The following is an 11,347-nucleotide window of genomic DNA, read 5'->3' as shown; positions in this document are numbered from 1 at the left end:
TTGTCGCATCTAGAAAGACCGCCACAAGTGCCAACTCTGGATCTACATTTCGTAGTATGGAAAATAGGGTGTGCAAGGTATGAGACGTTGCTCGCCCTGGGATAAAACCAGCTTGATCAGGCAGTACTAATTTCTCCATTAATAGACTTAGTCTATTGGTCAACACCTTGGCAAGAATTTTTGTGTCATTATTAACCAGTGATAGCAGCCTGTACGAATCACAAATGTTCTGTGGATTTCCCATGTTTTGGTAATGATGTTATGAGAGCTTCTCTCATTGAGCAAGGAAGAATGCCAGCTTCTTGAGCTTTCCTCATAAACTTGTTTCAATATGGGTATGAGCTGATTGATGTACGTTTTATAAAAGTTTATCGGAAGTCCAACCATGCCTGGGGCCTTCCCAGACTTCATTTGCAATATTGTTGCGCGGATCTCAAGGGAGCCCCCAAAAATTCCCTTTGTGAGTCAACTAACCATCCCAGCGCATTGTCATCTAGGTAGTTGGTCAGTTCCAAGGGCTGTTGTCTGCCAGTACTATATAAAGTAGCATAATGCGAAGTAAATGCATCAAGTATGTCCGTAGTATCCCTGAGCCTGGCCTTCAGTATCTAGAATTTCCAGGACATAGTTGATGAATCAGGGCTTTCAAATATCTTCTGCTAGGGTTCTTCCAGGCCGTTCTCCCTCCCCATATCTACGTGCTACAAAATATTTGCCTCTGAAGCTGAGCTCTCTGCCTGATTTGTCTTTATATTCTCATCTTTTCTCTAAACTCTTTGTGAGTTGTTCCATTCGTATCATCTTTCAGCTCTCATCTAATCTTTTTAGTTCCATTTCTAGTGTCTGTAAGGTACTTCGGATGTCCTGCAGGACCCCTGAGCCCTTAGCAATGCAGAAGCCACAGATCGTGACCTTGAAGGCCTCCCAAACTGTTGCAATTCGTGCAACTAACCCTATATTCCGCTGAAAGAAGTCTTCGATTTCCTGCCCCAATTCCATCTGGAAAACTATATCTAACAATGTAAGATGTAAGTGGCATCAGTCTCCAGCTTCTATGAGAAAAACCTAGCGCCAAGGAGAAAAGGATTAGTCAAACTGGAGAATGATCTGAATACGTTTGCGCTAGTTGTTGTACTGTGTCTATCCATGGTCCTATACCTCTAGAAACTACCTAATAATCTGGCCTCGCCCATGTTGAGTGCATAGCAGTGAAGTGCATTTTCTCACGCTTTTCAGGGTGTACATGCCTCCATGCATCTAGAAGTCCATTATCTGTTGTTATGCCTTGCAGTAGTTTGTGTATAGTGAAGTGGAAGGGGGTCGGACCTTTCTTTCCCTGGATTCAGTGCGGTATTGAGATCCCCTCCCATATAATGTGTGTGGACCCTATTTCACGGATCCTTCCCCATAGCACAGTATAGAAATCAGGGTCATCTATGCCAGACCCATTGCAGCAAATCAAGGTGACAGATTCAGAACCCATTCTACCCCACATAATGCAATAGCTTCCTGAGTTATCTTGTGTCATGCCACTAGGAATGTATGGGGTGTTTTCCTTCATCTAAATCGCTGTCCCTCTGGAATATGAGTATGAAGAAAAAACTCTGGTCTGCCCATTTACTGGCAAATGAGGGTGTTTTCTGAGCGTCCAGGTGAGTTTCCTAAAGCATAGCCACCTAAACCTGCTGTTGATCTAAGTATGCTGTGACTTGTTGACATTTGCGGGGGTCCCCAAATCCTCTAACATTCCACGTTAACAAATGTATTTGCTGTGGTACATTGACCTGGGCCATATATCAATCACATATATAAACATTTTCAGATTTATCATTTGTTTGAGCTTTTCTACTGCATACTGTGACCAAATAAAAAGACTTCATACCCTGCCTCATCGCATGTCTAATGAACTGTGCCCATCCCACCCCATCCAACTTAAGCATCCCCAATCGCTGGTACCAAGATACCCACCCCCTCCCATCAATTAACATAACATTTTTGCATAACAACCCACAATAGGGGATCACCCTTGGGGGTACACCAGGGGACTCGCACGATTTCTCACTTCCCATTCAATCAATGGTATGATTAAAGATACACCTTAAGGTAGGGGAAGAGGTGCCCAGAGTAATTTGGTACATAGTCCCAGATGTGAACTTATCTGTTTGTTGTGGCTCTGTTCATTCTCCGCAAGTTGAATTCCCTTCCACCTCCTTATGTCACAGTTTGGTTTTGACGATGTGAGATGTTTTGGAGTATAGGAGGAGAGGGATATTAATCTGCGTTAGTCCAACAAACGCTTGTTACTCAGTCCTCCATTAGAGATTTGGGCCTTGACCTTTGTTCCTGTGTATTCCGTATTCATGCTTCGAATTGGGCAAAATACAAGCTTCTGAAAAGCAGGAAAAGTCTATAAAAATGGCAATTTTGGTCACCGGGAGACCTTAAAATGAGGTTATTCAAAATGAGTTGCGATACAATTGACATTTTGAATCATTTTTTGTACAGTCCCAAAAATTAATTTTCTGATGATAAATGAGAACCCCAGACCGGAGGAACTTTCTCTTTCCGACTGTAAATGACTGTCAGATGTGAATTCTCACTTTTGGAACTAAAATAAGCGTGCTTAGTCATTTCACTGCCCGAAATCAGTCAGAATAGAAGCTTTGAGTAGGAGGAAAAGTATGTAAAAAATGGCAATTTTGGTCACTGTGAGTCCTACAAAAGTGGTTATTCAACATTAGGCATGATCCAATTCGCTTTTTGAATCTTTTTTTGTATAGTAAAAAAAAAGAATTCTGATGAAAAACGATGACCTTGGACCTTATGAACGTTCTCCAGATGGTCAGTAATAGTGATTTTTAATGTTCAATCTTTTGACTCTAAATGACTACTGGATGTGATTTATCACTTTTGGAACTAAAATAAGTGTGTTTAGAATCATTTTCCTGCCCGAAATCGGTCAGAATAGATTTCTGAGTAGCAGGAAAAGTCTGTAAGAATTGCATTTTTGGTCACAGTGAGGCTTTAAAAAGTGGTTATTCAACTTGAGGCACGATCCAATTGACATTTTGAATCATTTTTTGTACAGTCCCCAAAAAATCAATTTAATGATGAAAAACGATGACCTTACGAACCTTTCGGACCTAATGACCGTACGAACTTTCTCCAGATGGTCAGTAATGGTGATTTTTGAATGTTTAATATTTTGACTGTAAATGACTATTGGATGTGAATTATCACTTTTGGAACTGAAATAAGTGTGTTTAGAGTAATTTCCTTGCCCGAAATCGGTCAAAATAGAATCTTCGGAGTAGGAGGAAAAGTTTGTAAAAATGTCAATTTTGCTCACTGGTAGGCCTAAAAATGTGGTTATTCAACATAAGGCATGAACCAATTGACATTTTGAATCATTTTTGTATAGTCAAAAAAAAAGAATTCTGATGATAAACAATGATCCCCGACCTTACGAACTTTCTCCAGATGGCAATAAATAGTGATTTTTGAATGTTTAATCTTTTGACTGTATATGACTGTTGGATTAGAAATATATCTTTTGGAACTAAAATAAGTGTGTTTAGAGTAATTTTCCTGCCCGAAAGCCATCAAAATAAAAAGCTTCTGAGTAGGCGGAAAAGTCTGTAAAAATTGCAATTTTGCTCACTGTGAGGCTTTAAAAATTGGCTATTCAACAAGAGGCACAATCTAATTTCTGATGAAACTGTAAATAACCCTCGGATGTGAATCATCACTTTGAAACTAAAATAAGTGTGCTTAGTCATTTTCATGCTCAAAATTGGGCAAAATACAAGCTTCTGAGTAGGAGGAAAAGTCTATAAAAATTGCAATTTTGGTCACTGGTAGGACTTAAAAAGTGGTTATTCAACATGAGGCGCGATACAATTGACATTTTGAATAATTTTTTTGTACAGTTCAAAAAATCCAATTCCTGATGAAATACGATGAACCCAAACCTGAGGAATAGACGCTGAATGATCAGTATTGGTGATATTTTCATGTTCAATCATATGACTGGAAATAACTGTCAGATGTGAATCATTACTTTTTGACCTAAAATAAGTGTGCTAAGTAATTTTCATGCTCAAGCTGTAATGTATAAAAATGGCAACTTGGGTCACTGGTAGGCCATAAAAAGTGGTTATTCAACATGAGGCGTGATGCTGTTGACATTTTGAATCATTTCTTGCACAGTCCCAAAAATCCAATTTCAGATGAAAAACGATGACCGAGGACCTGAGAAACTTTTTCCGGATGGACAGTAATGGTAATTTTTTATTGTTTAATCTTTCAACTGTATATGACTCTTGGATGGGAATCGTCACATTTGAAACTAAAATAAGTGTGCTTAGTCATTTTCATTCTGAAAATTGGACAAAATACAAGCTTCTGAGTATAAGGAAAAGTCTGTAGAAATGGCAGTTGTGGCCACTGTGAGGCTTTAGAAAGTGGTATTCAACATGAGGCACGAGCCAATCTACATTTTGAATAATTTTTTGTATAGTCCAAAAAATCAATTTAATGATGAAAAACGATGACCCCAGACCTTATGAACTTTCTCCAGATGGTTAGTCATGGTGATTTTTATTGAAACATCAGCAGTGTTACCAGACATTACCACAGTACATTTTTGACAGCACACATAGAGCAGCATGTTATACATTCCGGAAAATATTATCTTTTATGACTGGACTGGGATCCAGGCGAGCTGTACCCGTATCTATTGTGATCTCCCAACTTCTCCCGCCATTGCATCCTGACTTCCTTCACATACCCCTGTACAGTTCCCACTGAGTCCATACCTTTTCCCATTTCTTCGGGCAGCCATGACTCTCATATATTGTTTTCTCTGCTGCGCACCACCAGTCCATGTCCATTTTCTAACGCGCCACTGTAGGTGGTTGGCTGGCACCTCAAGCACCTGCAATTTTTCTCTTGGCCACCATTGCAGCCACTAGTAGCCAGATTTTTGGATACTTGGGCCATGTTTGTTCCCCGGATACACATAGAACTTGCCACCGTGCCTCCAGAGGTATTGCAGTTCCTAGGACTTCTGACATTATTTGCATCACTCTCCCCCAAAAATTGTTGTATAATCGGGCAGTCCCACAATATATGGAAGAAGGTGCCCTTCTGTTTACAGCTCTTCTGGCATTCCTCTGTGGGGGGGCGACCCTTTCTATACATGTGTGCTGGTGGAATAGGACCTATGTAGGATTCTCAACTGGACCAGTCAAAATTGCGCCCTGATTGCCACCTTCCTGGGGCTTTACATCGCCTCCACCCAGTCGTCATCTTCAAGCAAGCCCACGTTTGTTTCGCATGCCTCTCTTAACTTCACAAGGGGGTCAGTTGAATTGTTAATGATTTTCTTGTATGTACAAGACAATGCCTTTTCGGGTATCGGGTCCAATAATAGTCTATCTTCTAGTGGGCTGTATTCAGGGAGATGTACCCCTTCTTTGATATGTCTATGTATCACATGACCCAATTTTAAGCATCTATACTGCTCTGGTTCTGTTAGTTGAAACTCTTTTTGCAGTGTAGCGAACGGGGACAGGGCCTGTCCCTGCCATCCATCTCCCAAACGCATTATATCAATCATTTTCCACTTACCAAACCCCTGTAACCTACTACTTCCTTGAGCATATCACTATCCCACAAGGGGGTCTGTTCCGTCAGCTTGTTATCCCACCCAAGACATCTAGTGGCTTTTGCCCACATGTTGATAACAGTATTTGTATGCGGTGGCATATGTTTGTTTACAGCGCGGGAGTATAATGCCCTCGTGTACCCTTTGCACCCATCGCCCACTGGTCCAGTCGGTATGCCGGGTCGTTTCTGTCCATGAACACCGTCATTGATAAACATCCACTGCGAGGCCAAATAGTATTTTTGGACGTCTGGTATGGCCAGACCACCATCATATACGCCTCTCTGTAGCTTAGCTAATGCAATCCTTGCCCCCCCATTCCCATGGTAGCATCCGTAATTTACTCTCAACTTCCTTAAAGAATTTATCTGGCACTGGACATGGCGTTTTCTGTAGAATATATAATAGTCTGGGAAGGGACATCATTTTAAAAAGAACCGCTGTTCCCAGAAGGGAGATAGTCAGGATCATCCAGTGGGCCACGTCACTTTTTAACCTGTCTAGTTGCGGTTGTAGGTTCTTTGTGGGAAAGTCGGTATCTGTTTTTGTAATTTGTATGCCCAAATATTAAACCCAGCGATATCAACTGCGGAGTACCCCAAGGATCATTGCTCAGCCCCACGCTCTTGAACATCTACATGGCTCCCCTCACTGCCATCGTTAGACAGCATGGGCTCAGCATTGTACTCTATGCTGAAGACACCCAGCTCATCCTCCCACTCACGAAGAATCCCAAAGACACCAGACTCTGCATTCAGGAAGGAATGAAGAACGTGGCAGCCTCGATGAAAGACAGCTGTTTGAAGCTCAACTCTGAGAAGACCGAGGTCTTCATCTTATGATCCCGCACCTCCGCCTGGTACAACACCTGGCGGCCCTCCGCCCTCGGGAACCCACCCACTCCTACAGACCACGCATAAAACCTCGGCATCCCCCTCGACTACTCCCTCTCCATGAACTGCCAGATAAATGCCGTCGCTTCCACCAGTTTCAACTGCATGAGCATCTTCCGCAAGACCTTCAAATGGATCCCCCCTGACCGCAGAAAGACCGTCACCCACATGCTCATAACCAGCAGACTGGACTAGGGCAACACCCTATATGCCGGAATCAACTCTACTACTCAAACTCCACACCATCCAGAACGCCGCAGCCAGACTCTTCCTCGGGATACTGCGTCACAAACACATGACCCAACACCTCCACTGGCTCCCCGTTGGGAAGAGGGTCACCTTCAAACTCCTCACCCACGCCTACAAATCCTTCAACAACATCGGACCCAAATACCTCAATGAGAGCACATCCTTCCACATACCCAAGAGGAACCTCCGTTTCGCCGACCTCGCCCTGGCAGAGGTCCCCTGCATCCGCAGAAACAGAACAGGCAGGAGAGCCATCTCCTACATCGCAGCCAAGACCTGGAACGAGCTCCCCGTGAGCATCAGATGCTCCCCAACCCTGCACACATTCAGGAAAGACCTCAAGACCTGGCTCCTTGACTGATCCGGAGCTGCTTCCACCCCCTAGCGCCTTGAGACCCTCACGCGCGAGTAGCACACTTTATAAACCCCTGATTGATTTATAAACCCCTGATTGAAAAGTTATTCTTAACCTGAAGTTGGGTTCCCACCCCTAACAGAGGTGGGGGACCACCTGACAGCATACACAACAAGGATTTGTCCCAAGTAATCTGGTATCCCGAGTAGCTACCGAATAGTTTAAAAATCTGTAGGAGCCGGCTCACCATGAATCTTGGCTGTGTCGCGTACAGGAGGACATCATCGGCATAAAGCAAGATTTTTTCTTCCCATTGGTCCCCCCCCATAAATACCGGATATCACAGGGTCCCCTCTCACCCAGGCTGCCAATGGTTCCAGTGCTAGTGCAAATAATATCAGGGATAGAGGGCACCCTTGTCTGGTACCCTTATAGAGGGCAAAAGAGGAGACACCGAACCGTTCACTCTGACCCTGGCGAAGTGGATTGGATTTGGGAGTCAAACCCAAATCACTTCAGAACGTCAAATAGATGATGCCATTCTATGCTATCGAATGCCATAGGGGCGTCAAGGGATAGCTGTGCATCTTCCTCTTCCGGTTTCGTTTTCACTAGGTGCATCACCCCATAAAAATGTCTGATTGAGCCTGGTGCTCCTAAGGGTCATGAAACCAGTCTGGTCTGGATGAATCAAGGTTGTGATTGGTTCCAGTAGCCTATTTACCAATACATTAGCCAGTATTTTAACTTTGATATTCAGCAGGGATATTGCTGGTATGAGCCACAGTGGTCGACAGGCTTGCCCGGCCTTGGAATCACAATAATTGTTGCTGTCCGCTGGTCCACCAGTAGCCGCCCCTGTGTTCTTGCTTCATTAAACATCTCCCGGAGGTATGGGGCAACTACACTCGTTGTACATTTAAAAAGCTCCACCAGTTGCCTGTTTTGCCCGGGTGCCTTCCCTGCCTGCAAATCTTGTATCGCTCCAATTATTTCCTCTGTGGTAATGTCCCTATTTATTTGTTCCTTATCAGTGGACAGTTCCGGTAACCGCATCGGGCCATCAATTCGCTGCAATCCATTGCTGTCCTCTCGGGTTTCGACGCGCATATATTTTCATATTAGTCTGCTAACACTCACGCCACTTCTGCCCCGGTGTTGTACGTCTGTCCGTTCTCGTCACGCACTTCAGCCACCCAGCTCCTATCTCTGTCTCTTTTCGAGCCAGGCAATCATTTTATTTGCTTTATCTCCCAGGTTGTACACTCTTCGTTGCGTGTCCAGAGCTGCCGCCTCGCCACGTTATTTGCTAGATCCTGCAATTCTTGCCTTTAGAGGTCTAAACGGTGTGCTAGATCTTGATCCTGTTGCCATCCCTCTAGATAGGTTGCATCCATCTCGGTCACCTCTTTCTCTAATACATCCCACTGGAGTTTCTTCTCTTTATTACTGGCCCCAATACATGCCTGGACATAGCCCCTCACCAGCGGCTTAAACACTTCCCACAGTGTGCAGGCCCTCGTCACTGACCCTGGTTTTCCTGGAAGTAAAGTTGAGCCTGCTCCCGGACTTTCTGCGCATTGTCCTTATTTTTGAAGAACCATGCATTCAGTCTGGGTGGTAGAGTGAATGCTAAGACCCCTCACTACTACTTCAATTGGGGAGTGGTCCGATATACCACGGAGGCCAATTCTGGCACCGGTGAACCATTGTTCGCTCCCTCTGTGTGTTAATATGTGGTCAAGGCAGGAGTAGCTACGATGTGCTGCTCAGTAAAAGGTATTTGGGCGAACCGCAGGGTTATGCGTCCGCCAAAGACCCGTCAGTCCCATAGCTTCAGTAAATATTCGAAGTGGCTCAACCCCCCCCCCCTCTCTCCAGCGGCAGATGTTTCTCTATCTACATCTGGATCTATGGTGGAGTTCATATCTCCACCCAGCACCAGCAACCCGGCCGAGAGATCAACCAACAGGGTCGCCAGTGCTGCGTACACATCCGACCACAGCGCTGGAGGAATGTAGCTTGGCACGACATTAATTGCATCTCCCTCCCATTTCCCCGTGAGGGCCACTGATCATCCTAAGTGGTCATGCCAAATCTTATCTATTACTAATGGGAGACTCGCCTTTACCAATATTCCCACTCCCCTGGATCCGGTCGTATAGCCTGCGTGTGCAACTAATTTGAATCCATATCTATCTAATGCCCGGTACTTATGACCTTTCAAATGAGTTTCCTGATGCAACACTATGCTTGGGGAGTGATGATGTAGGTATTGTAATACTATGTTACACTTAATACAGCACCCCAGGCCATTCACATTCCACAAGAGGATTTTTAAATCCGTTTTCCCATAGAGCTCACCCCATAGTCCGCTATTAGAGGTATTACATCTGCCCTGTACTGTCGTTGTCTTTTCTGCTTCCATTCCAGTGGTGTTGTTCCCACCCCCTTCCCATCTGTGGTTGCACCTGTGTACACTGACATTGAAGGTGTAAATAACAAACAATATCCCAATTAGAAAGAACAAAACGAAACAATTTCCCAGTAGAACTAACCACCATTCCTGCTACCCTGCTGTCGGTCATAACAGTTTCCACCTCCTCAACTCGCAGAGTGCCTGTTGTCCCAAATGAAACACCTAAGGTGGGGTAGGTCTGCGCCACATCATGTTGGCTCCGTCCCCTGGCATCCCCTCCACCTGCCACCCGGTGTATGTCCATTGTATTCATGTTACAGCATTGCTATTCAGAAGACTGCGCCAAATGTCGTTCCATCAAAGAAGTCGAAGAAACCCCCCCTTTAACCCCTACCTCCGCCCCCATCCTGAACATACAACCTGAACTTCATTGTTCTTGGCGCAGTTCTGTGTTAGTGTCCCCCATTCCAGACCCTCTGTCTGTCCCAGTTCTGACCGACCAACCTCACCTGCTTAGTCGTCGTTGTCCATCGCTGCTTTGGGCTGTTCTCACCTCCTCCCTCGCTGACAGCTAGACTCCACAGTGCACCAACCTTCCAGCCATTCCCATGCGTCTTCCGAAGTACCATGTTTTCCCTTCAGCCACCACTCTCAATTTAGTATCTTAGTTCTTTGGCTCGGAGTTCTCTTTTAACTGATTCATATGCCCGTCCTTGTCGTTGGACATTTAGGGTGAAGTCTGGATAGAAATGGATCACAGCGTTTTCATGCTGTAGGTCTCCATGCTGACGTGCCGTCTGTAGGATTGTATCCCCATTACGGAAGTTGAGTATTTTGGCAATGATTGTTCTTGGCGAGGCTCCCGGTTTGGGCTTTGGAATTGGTGCCCTATGCACACGTTTGATCGTAAAATAGTTGGAGAGACGCTTCGGTTTCAGGTGGTTTAGGATTAAGTCCTCCAGGAAGAGGTCGATGCTAGCGCCCTCCATACCTTCTGGAAATCCTACCACCCATGTTGTTTCTCCGTGCCCGCCCTTCTTGATCCTCCAGCTTGGCTGCCATGGCATCTTGCTGCTTCTCGAGGGCCTGGACCCGCGCCTCCAAACTTTTTGTGGTGGTTTGCAACTGCGACACATCCTCTTCCATGACCGCTACCCTCTCAGATATTTTACGGAAGTCCGCCCTGAGGAGATTGACGTCCACCGTCACTGCATCTATCTTAGGCATGTAGCGTACCCTTAAGGTCACCTATCAGCCATAATTGCACTCAATGACGGTTCTGCTTGTTCGTCTGCGGGGATTCCTTGGGGCATCGCAGCCTGGACTGGCACTGCTTATTTGTCCATTTTGTTTGTCTGTGCACCTGATTGCCCTTTGGGCAGGCCCTCGAGAAGCAGCAAGATGCCTTTGGGCTTCATTTGGGTGCCCTGTATTTATTTTGTTTCCTTACTATGATATTAGAACATTTGGCACCAATCAACCCAATCGCTGTCTGTCGTTGGGCCTACAGCCTGGACTCCCAGATGTCTGTTGTGTATTCAGGTGCGTTCCCGCGATTCCCAGTCCAATCATGGATCGGGCGGTCAACAGTCTACCGTTGGTGCAGTGTCTCATGATTCTAGCAGTTGGAGCTATGCCGCAGGGTGCAACTCTGTCGAAGAGGTCCCACTTGTATAGACCTCCGCCGCTAGCAGCACCCGTGTGGGATCTTCTCTATGATAGGGCTCTGTGGCACTGCGACTATCTTGGGTGCTTATCCGTGA

General features: G+C 45.3%; 1 long non-coding RNA gene across 1 annotated transcript in view; it reads left to right on the top strand.

Annotated features, from left to right (window-relative positions):
* Positions 1-2,029: 2,029 nt before the first annotated feature.
* Positions 2,030-11,347, top strand: part of LOC146857171 (uncharacterized) — a 36,001-nt gene continuing 26,683 nt past the window's right edge. The window contains exon 1 of the long non-coding RNA XR_014979865.1: positions 2,030-4,282. This is a non-coding gene — a long non-coding RNA (uncharacterized LOC146857171). The remainder of the gene's footprint in view (positions 4,283-11,347) is intronic.

The sequence above is a fragment of the Triturus cristatus genome, chromosome 3_2 (genome assembly GCF_964204655.1).
Source record: "Triturus cristatus chromosome 3_2, aTriCri1.1, whole genome shotgun sequence".
Classification (NCBI taxonomy): domain Eukaryota; kingdom Metazoa; phylum Chordata; class Amphibia; order Caudata; family Salamandridae; genus Triturus; species Triturus cristatus.
This window is presented reverse-complemented; position numbering and strand designations above follow the sequence as displayed.